The following is a 10,875-nucleotide window of genomic DNA, read 5'->3' as shown; positions in this document are numbered from 1 at the left end:
GCATTCAGCATCGTTAGACGACTCAAATATGCCTTGGATAACCACTTTCTGATGATTATTTTAGATTTTATGCCAAAATGTTAATTTTGTGTCTTACGTCTCTAAATTAGACGACCTTGGATTTTCTTCTCTTACACCGCAATACAACTTGGAGGGTCGGGTGACTTTTGTTATTTACCGTTGGAGTTCACTTTTCATGCTTAAAAATGCATCCTGACACAGTTTTACTCAAAGTTAGAGCAAAAAAAAATTTTGTCAAAAAGTCTTCGGTCGGTCGTACCGGTACCCATGTCTTATAACTTGTACCAAGTTGTGAAGGGTACATTTTGACAAAAATCCAAAAAAATCATTAAAAAGTCGCTATTGCTTATTGCATTCAGAATCGTTAGACGACTCTAATATGCCTTGGATAACCACTTTCTGATGATTATTTTAGATTTTATGCCAAAATGTTGATTTTGTGTCTTACGTCTCTAAATTAGACGACCTTGGATTTTCTTCTCTTACACCGCAATACAACTTTGAGGGTCGGGTGACTTTTGCTATTTACCGTCGGAGTTCACTTTTCATGCTTAAAAATGCATCGTGACACAGTTTTACTCAAAGTTAGAGTAAACAAAATTTTTGTCAAAAAATCTTCTGTCGGTCGTACCGGTACCCATGTCTTATAACTTGTACCAAGTTGTGAAGGGTACATTTTGACAAAAATCCAAAAAAATCATTAAAAAGTCGCTATTGCTTATTGCATTCAGCATCGTTAGACGACTCTTATATGCCTTGGATAACCACTTTCTGATGATTAATTTAGATTTTATTCCAAAATGTTGATTTTGTGTCTTACGTCTCTAAATTAGACGACCTTGGATTTTCTTCTCTTACACCGCAGTACAACTTTGAGGGTCGGGTGACTTTTGCTATTTACCGTCGGAGTTCACTTTTCATGCTTAAAAATGCATCCTGACACAGTTTTACTCAAAGTTAGAGTAAAAAAAAATTTTTGTCAAAAAATCTTCTGTCGGTCGTACCGGTACCCATGTCTTATAACTTGTACCAAGTTGTGAAGGGTACATTTTGACAAAAATCCAAAAAAATCATTGAAAAGTCACTATTGCTTATTGCATTCAGCATCGTTAGACGACTCTAATTTGCCTTGGATAACCACTTTCTGATGATTATTTTAGATTTTATGCCAAAATGTTGATTTTGTGTCTTACGTCTCTAAATTAGACGACCTTGGATATTCTTCTCTTACACCGCAATGCAACTTTGAGGGTCGGGTGACTTTTGCTATTTACCGTCGGAGTTCACTTTTCATGATTAAAAATGCATCCTGACACAGTTTTACTCAAAGTTAGAGTAAAAAAAATTTTTGTCAAAAAATCTTCTGTCGGTCGTACCGTTACCCATGTCTTATAACTTGTACCAAGTTGTGAAGGGTACATTTTGACAAAAATCCAAAAAAATCATTAAAAAGTCGCTATTGCTTATTGCATTCAGCATCGTTAGACGACTCTTATATGCCTTGGATAACCACTTTCTGATGATTAATTTAGATTTTATTCCAAAATGTTGATTTTGTGTCTTACGTCTCTAAATTAGACGACCTTGGATTTTCTTCTCTTACACCGCAATACAACTTTGAGGGTCGGGTGACTTTTGCTATTTACCGTCGGAGTTCACTTTTCATGCTTAAAAATGCATCCTGACACAGTTCTACTCAAAGTTAGAGTAAAAAAAAAATTGTCAAAAAATCTTCTGTCGGTCGTACCGGTACCCATGTCTTATAACTTGTACCAAGTTGTGAAGGGTACATTTTGACAAAAATCAAAAAAAATCATTAAAAAGTCGCTATTGCTTATTGCATTCAGCATCGTTAGACGACTCGAATATGCCTGGGATGACCACTGTCTGATGATTATTTTAGATTTTATGCCAAAATGTTGATTTTGTGTCTTACGTCTCTAAATTAGACGACCTTGGATTTTCTTCTCTTACACCGCAATACAACTTTGAGGTTCGGGTGACTTTTGCTATTTACCGTCGGAGATCACTTTTCATGCTTGAAAATGCATCCTGACACAGTTTTACTCAAAGTAAGAGTGAAAAAAATGTTTGTCAAACAATCTTCTGTCGGTCGTACCGGAACCCATGTCTTATAACTTGTACCAAGTTGTGAAGGGTACATTTTGAGAAAAATCCAAAAAAATCATTAAAAAGTCGCTATTGCTTATTGCATTCAGCATCGTTAAACGACTCTTATATGCCTGGGATGACCACTTTCTGATGATTATCTTAGATTTTATTCCAAAATGTTGATTTTGTGTCTTAAGTCTCTAAATAAGACGACCTTGGATATTCTTCTCTTACACCGCAATACAACTTTGAGGTTCGGGTGATTTTTGCTATTTACCGTCGGAGATCACTTTTCATGCTTGAAAATGCATCCTGACACAGTTTTACTCAAAGTTAGAGTCAAAAAAATTTTTGTCAGAAAATCTTCTGTCGGTCGTACCGGTACCCATGTCTTATAACTTGTACCAAGTTGTGAAGGATACATGTTGACAAAAATCCAAAAAAATCATTAAAAAGTCGCTATTGCTTATTGCATTCAGCATCGTTAGACGACTCGAATATGCCTGGGATGACCACTGTCTGATGATTATTTTAGATTTTATGCCAAAATGTTGATTTTGTGTCTTACGTCTCTAAATTAGACGACCTTGGATTTTCTTCTCTTACACCGCAATACAACTTTGAGGTTCGGGTGACTTTTGCTATTTACCGTCGGAGATCACTTTTCATGCTTGAAAATGCATCCTGACACAGTTTTACTCAAAGTAAGAGTGAAAAAAATGTTTGTCAAACAATCTTCTGTCGGTCGTACCGGAACCCATGTCTTATAACTTGTACCAAGTTGTGAAGGATACATGTTGACAAAAATCCAAAAAAATCATTAAAAAGTCGCTATTGCTTATTGCATTCAGCATCGTTAGACGACTCGAATATGCCTGGGATGACCACTGTCTGATGATTATTTTAGATTTTATGCCAAAATGTTGATTTTGTGTCTTACGTCTCTAAATTAGACGACCTTGGATTTTCTTCTCTTACACCGCAATACAACTTTGAGGTTCGGGTGACTTTTGCTATTTACCGTCGGAGATCACTTTTCATGCTTGAAAATGCATCCTGACACAGTTTTACTCAAAGTTAGAGTCAAAAAAATTTTTGTCAGAAAATCTTCTGTCGGTCGTACCGGTAACCATGTCTTATAACTTGTACCAAGTTGTGAAGGGTACATTTTGACAAAAATCCAAAAAAATCATTAAAAAGTAGCTATTGCTTATTGAATTCAGCATCGTAAGACGACTCAAATATGCCTTGGATAACCACTTTCTGATGATTATTTTAGATTTTATGCCAAAATGTTGATTTTGTGTCTTACGTCTCTAAATTAGACGACCTTGGATTTTCTTCTCTAACACCGCAATACAACTTTGAGGGTCGGGTGACTTTTGCTATTTACCGTCGGAGTTCACTTTTCATGCTTAAAAATGCATCGTGACACAGTTTTACTCAAAGTTAGAGTAAAAATAATTTTTGTCAAAAAATCTTCTGTCGGTCGTACCGGTACCCATGACTTATAACTTGTACCAAGTTGTGAAGGGTACATTTTGACAAAAATAAAAAAAAATCATTAAAAAGTTGCTATTGCTTATTGAATTCAGCATCGTTAGACGACTCTAATATGCCTGGGATGACCACTGTCTGATGATTATTTTAGATTTTATGCCAAAATGTTGATTTTGTGTCTTACGTCTCTAAATTAGAGAACTTTGGATTTTCTTCTCTTACACCGCAATACAACTTTGAGAGTCGGCTGACTTTTGCTATTTACCGTTGGAGTTCACTTTTCATGCTTAAAAATGCATCCTGACACAGTTTTACTCAAAGTTAGAGTCAAAAAAATTTTTTTCAAAAAATCTTCTGTCGGTCGTACCGGTACCCATGTCTTATAACTTGCACCAAGTTGTGAAGGGTACATTTTGCCAAAAATCCAAAAAACTCATTAAAAAGTCGCTATTGCTTATTGCATTCAGCATCGTTAAACGACTCTAATATGCCTGGGATGACCACTGTCTGATGATTATTTTAGATTTTATTCCAAAATGTTGATTTTGTGTCTTACGTCTCTAAATTCGACGACATTGGATTTTCTTCTCTTACACCGCAATACAACTTTGAGGGACGGTTGACTTTTGTTATTAACCGTCGGAGATCACTTTTCATGCTTGAAAATGCATCCTGACACAGTTTTACTCAAAGTTAGAGTCAAAAAAATTTTTGTCAGAAAATCTTCTGTCGGTCGTACCGGTAACCATGTCTTATAACTTGTACCAAGTTGTGAAGGGTAAATTTTGACAAAAATCCAAAAAAATCATTAAAAAGTCGCTATTGCTTATTGCATTCAGCATCGTTAGACGACTCTAATATGCCTGGGATGACCACTTTCTGATGATCATTTTAGATTTTATGCCAAAATGTTGATTTTGTGTCTTACGTCTCTAAATTAGACGACCTTGGATTTTCTTCTCTTACACCGCAATACAACTTTGAGGGTCGGGTGACTTTTGCTATTTACCGTCGGAGTTCACTTTTCATGCTTAAAAATGCATCCTGACACAGTTTTACTCAAAGTTAGAGTAAAAAAAAAAATTGTCAAAAAATCTTCTGTCGGTCGTACCGGTACCCATGACTTATAACTTGTACCAAGTTGTGAAGGGTACATTTTGACAAAAATCCAAAAAAATCATTATAAGTCGCTATTGCTTATTGCACTCAGCATCGTTAGATGACTCTAATATGCCTGGGATGACCACTGTCTGATGATTATTTTAGATTTTATGCCAACATTTTGATTTTGTGTCTTACGCCTCTTAATTAGACGACCTTGGATTTTCTTCTCTTACACCGCAATACAACTTTGAGGGTCGGGTGACTTTTGCTATTTACCGTCGGAGTTCACTTTTCATGCTTAAAAATGCATCCTGACACAGTTTTACTCAAAGTTAGAGTAAAAAAAATTTTTGTCAAAAATTCTTCTGTCGGTCGTACCGGTACCCATGACTTATAACTTGTACCAAGTTGTGAAGGGTACATTTTGACAAAAATCCAAAAAAATCATTAAAAAGTCGCTATTGCTTATTGCATTCAGCATCGTTAGACGACTCTAATATGCCTGGGATGACCACTGTCTGATGATTATTTTGGATTTTATTCCAAAATGTTGATTTTGTGTCTTACGTCTCTAAATTAGACGACCTTGGATTTTCTTCTCTTACACCGCAATACAACTTTGAGGGTCGGGTGACTTTTGCTATTTACCGTCGGAGTTCTCTTTTCATGCTTAAAAATGCATCCTGACACAGTTTTACTCAAAGTTAGAGCAAAAACATTTTTGTCAAAAAATCTTCTGTCGGTCGTACCGGTACCCATGTCTTATAACTTGTACCAAGTTGTGAAGGGTACATTTTGACAAAAATCCAAAAAAGTCATTAAAAAGTCGGTATAGCTTATTGCATTCAGCATCGTTAGACGACTCTTATATGCCTTGGATGACCACTGTCTGATGATTATTTTAGATTTTATGCCAAATGTTTATTTTGTGTCTTACGTCTCTAAATTAGACGACCTTGGATTTTCTTCTCTTACACCGCAATACAACTTTGAGGGTCGGGTGACTTTTGCTATTTACCGTCTGAGTTCACTTTTCATGCTTAAAAATGCATCCTGACACAGTTTTACTCAAAGTTAGAGTAAAAATAATTTTTGTCCAAAAATCTTCCGTCGGTCGTACCGGTACCCATGTCTTATAACTTGTACCAAGTTGTGAAGGGTACATTTTGACAAAAATCCAAAAAAATCATTATCAGTCGCTATTGCTTATTGCATTCAGCATCGTTAGATGACTCTTATATGCCTGGGATGACCACTGTCTGATGATTATTATTTTAGATTTTATGCCAAAATGTTGATTTTGTGTCTTACGTCTCTAAATTAGACGACCTTGGATTTTCTTCTCTTACACCGCAATACAACTTTAAGGGTCGGGTGACTTTCGCTATATACCGTCGGAGTTCACTTTTCATGCTTAAAAAGCATCCTGACACAGTTTTACTCAAAGTTAGAGTAAAAAAAATGTTTGTCAAAAAATCTACTTTCGGTCGTACCGGTACCCATGTCTTTTAACTTGTACCAAGTTGTGAAGGGTACATTTTGACAAAAATCCAAAAAAATCATTAAAAAGTCGCTATTGCTTATGTCATTCAGCATCGTTAGACGACTGTAATATGCCTGGGATGACCACTGTCTGATGATTATTTTAGATTTTATGCCAAAATGTTGATTTTGTGTCTTACGTCTCTAAATTAGACAACCTTGGATTTTCTTCTCTTACACCGCAATACAACTTTGAGGGTCGGGTGACTTTTGCTATTTACCGTCGGAGTTCACTTTCCATGCTTAAAAATGCATCCTGACACAGTTTTACTCAAAGTTAGAGTAAAAAAAAATTTTTGTCAAAAAATCTTCTGTCGGTCGTACCGGTACCCATGTCTTATAACTTGTACCAAGTTGTGAAGGGTACATTTTGACAAAAATAAAAAAAAATCATTATAAGTCGCTGTAGCTTATTGCATTCAGCATCGTTAGACGACTCTAATATGCCTGGGATGACCACTGTCTGATGATTATTTTAGATTTTATCCCAAAATGTTGATTTTGTGTCTTACGTCTCTAAATTAGACGACCTTGGATTTTCTTCCCTTACACCGCAATACAACTTTGAGGGTCGGGTGACTTTTGCTATTTACCGTCGGAGATCACTTTTCATGCTTGAAAATGCATCCTGACACAGTTTTACTCAAAGTTAGAGTAAAACACATTTTTGTCAAAAAATCTTCTGTCGGTCGTACCGGTACCCATGTCTTATGACTTGTACCAAATTGTGAAGGGTACATTTTGACAAAAATCCAAAAAAATCATTAAAAAGTCGCTATTGCTTATTGCATTCAGCATCGTTAGACGACTCCAATATACCTGGGATGACCACTGTCTGATGATTATTTTAGATTTTATGCCAAAATGTTGATTTTGTGTCTTACGTCTCTAAATTAGACGACCTTGGATTTTCTTCTCTTACACCGCAATACAACTTTGAGGGTCGGGTGACTTTTGCTATTTACCGTCGGAGTTCACTTTTCATGCTTAAAAATGCATCGTGACACAGTTTTACTCAAAGTTAGAGTAAAAAAAATTTTTGTCAAAAAATCTTCTGTCAGTCGTACCGGACCCATGTCTTATAACTTGTACCAAGTTGTGAAGGGTACATTTTGACAAAAATCCAAAAAAATCATTAAAAAGTCGCTATTGCATATTGCATTCAGCATCGTTAGACGACTCTAATATGCCTGGGATGACCACTGTCTGATGATTATTTTAGATTTTATGCCAAAATGTTGATTTTGTGTCTTACGTCTCTAAATAAGACGACCTTGGATTTTCTTCTCTTACATCGCAATACAACTTTGAGGGTTGGGTGACTTTTGCTATTTACCGTCGGAGTTCACTTTTCATGCTTAAAAATGCATCCTGACACAGGTTTACTCAAAGTTAGAGTAAAAAAAATTTTTTTTCAAAAAATCTTCTGTCGGTCGTACCGGTACCCATGTTTTATAACTTGTACCAAGTTGTGAAGGGTACATTTTGACAAAAATCCAAAAAAATCATTAAAAAGTCGCTATTGCTTATTGCATTCAGCATCATTAGACGACTCTAATTTGCTTGGATAACCACTTTCTGATGATTATTTTAGATTTTATGCCAAAATGTTGATTTTGTGTCTTACGTCTCTAAATTAGACAACCTTGGATTTTCTTCTCTTACACCGCAATACAACTTTGAGGGTCGGGTGACTTTTGCTATTTACCGTCGGAGTTCACTTTTCATGCTTAAAAATGCATCCTGACACAGTTTTACTCAAAGTTAAAACAAAAAAAATTTTTGTCAAAAAATCTTCTGTCGGTCGTACCGGTAACCATGTCTTATAACTTGTACCAAGTTGTGAAGGGTACATTTTGACAAAAATCCAAAAAAATCATTAAAAAGTCGCTATTGCTTATTGAATTCAGCATCGTTAGACGACTCTAATATGCCTGGGATAACCACTGTCTGATGATTATTTTAGATTTTATGCCAAAATTTTGATTTTGTGTCTTACGTCTCTAAATTAGACGACCTTGGATTTTCTTCTCTTACACCGCAATACAACTTGGAGGGTCGGGTGACTTTTGCTATTCACCGTCGGAGTTCACTTTTCATGCTTAAAAATGCATCCTGACCCAGTTTTACTCAAAGTCAGAGTAAAAAAAAAATTGTCAAAAAATCTTCTGTCGGTCGTACCGGTACCCATGACTTATAACTTGTACCAAGTTGTGAAGGGTACATTTTGACAAAAATCCAAAAAAATCATTAAAAAGTCGCTATTGCTTATTGCATTCAGCATCGTTAGATGACTCTAATATGCCTGGGATAACCACTGTCTGATGATTATTTTAGATTTTATGCCAACATTTTGATTTTGTGTCTTACGCCTCTTAATTAGACGACCTTGGATTTTCTTCTCTTACACCGCAATACAACTTTGAGGGTCGGGTGACTTTTGCTATTTACCGTCGGAGTTCACTTTTCATGCTTAAAAATGCATCCTGACACAGTTTTACTCAAAGTTAGAGTAAAAAAAAAAATTGTCAAAAAATTTTCTGTCGGTCGTACCGGTACCCATGACTTATAACTTGTACCAAGTTGTGAAGGGTACATTTTGACAAAAATCCAAAAAAATCATCATAAGTCGCTATTGCTTATTGCACTCAGCATCGTTAGATGACTCTAATATGCCTGGGATGACCACTGTCTGATGATTATTTTAGATTTTATGCCAACATTTTGATTTTGTGTCTTACAACTCTTAATTAGACGACCTTGGATTTTCTTCTCTTACACCGCAATACAACTTTGAGGGTCGGGTGACTTTTGCTATTTACCGTCGGAGTTCACTTTTCATGCTTAAAAATGCATCCTGACACAGTTTTACTCAAAGTTAGAGTAAAAAAAAAAATTGTCAAAAAATCTTCTGTCGGTCGTACCGGTACCCATGTCTTATAACTTGTACCAAGTTGTGAAGGGTAAATTTTGACAAAAATCCAAAAAAATCATTAAAAAGTCGCTATTGCTTATTGCATTCAGCATCATTAGACGACTCTTATACGCCTGGGATGACCACTGTCTGATGATTATTTTAGATTTTATGCCAAAATGTTGATTTTGTGTCTTACGTCTCTAAATTAGACGACCTTGGATTTTCTTCTGTTACACCGCAATACAACTTTGAGGGTCGGGTGACTTTTGCTATTTACCGTCGGAGTTCACTTTTCATGCTTAAAAATGCATCCTGACACAGTTTTACTCAAAGTTAGAGTAAAAATATTTTTTGTCAAAAAATCTTCTGTCGGTCGTACCGGTACCCATGTCTTATAACTTGTACCAAGTTGTGAAGGGTACATTTTGACAGAAATCCAAAAAAATCATTAAAAAGTCGCTATTTCTTATTGCATTCAGCATCGTTAGACGACTCTAATATGCCTTGGATAACCACTTTCTGATGATTTTTTTAGATTTTATGCCAAAATGTTTATTTTGTGTCTTACGTCTCTAAATTAGACGACCTTGGATTTTCTTCTCTTACACCGCAATACAACTTTGAGGGTCGGGTGACTTTTGCTATATACCGTCGGAGTTCACTTTTCATGCTTAAAAATGCATCCTGACACAGTTTTACTCAAAGTTAGAGTAAAAAAAATTTTTTGTCCAAAAATCTTCTGTCGGTCGTACCGGTACCCATGTATTATAACTTGTACCAAGTTGTGAAGGGTACATTTTGACAGAAATCCAAAAAAATCATTAAAAAGTCGCTATTGCTTATGTCATTCAGCATCGTTAGACGACTCTAATATGCCTTGGATAACCACTTTCTGATGATTTTTTTAGATTTTATGCCAAAATGTTTATTTTGTGTCTTACGTCTCTAAATTAGACGACCTTGGATTTTCTTCTCTTACACCGCAATACAACTTTGAGGGTCGGGTGACTTTTGCTATTTACCGTCAGAGTTCACTTTTCATGCTTAAAAATGCATCCTGACACAGTTTTACTCAAAGTTAGAGTAAAAAAAAATGTTTGTCAAAAAATCTTCTGTCGGTCGTACCGGTACCCATGTATTATAACTTGTACCAAGTTGTGAAGGGTACATTTTGACAAAAATCCAAAAAAAATCATAAAAAGTCGCTATTGCTTATTTCATTCAGCATCGTTAAACGACTCTAATATGCCTGGGATGACCACTGTCTGATGATTATTTTAGATTTTATGCCAAAATGATGATTTTGTGTCTTACGTCTCTAAATTAGACCACCTTGGATTTTCTTCTGTTACACCGCAGTACAACTTTGAGGGTCGGGTGACTTTTGCTATTTACCGTCGGAGTTCACTTTTCATGCTTAAAAATGAATCCAGACACAATTTTACTCAAAGTTAGAGTAAAAAAAAATTGTTGTCAAAAAATCTTCTGTCGGTCGTACCGGTACCCATGTCTTATAACTTGTACCAAGTTGTGAAGGGTACATTGTGACAAAAATCCAAAAAAATCATTAAAAAGTCGCTATTGCGTATTGCATTCAGCATCGTTAGACGACTCTCATATGCCTTGGATAACCACTTTCTGATGATTATTTTAGATTTTATGCCAAAATGTTGATTTTG

The sequence above is a fragment of the Anopheles maculipalpis genome, unplaced genomic scaffold (genome assembly GCF_943734695.1).
Source record: "Anopheles maculipalpis unplaced genomic scaffold, idAnoMacuDA_375_x PRTXT_4, whole genome shotgun sequence".
Classification (NCBI taxonomy): domain Eukaryota; kingdom Metazoa; phylum Arthropoda; class Insecta; order Diptera; family Culicidae; genus Anopheles; species Anopheles maculipalpis.
Note: the sequence above shows the minus strand (reverse complement) of the source record.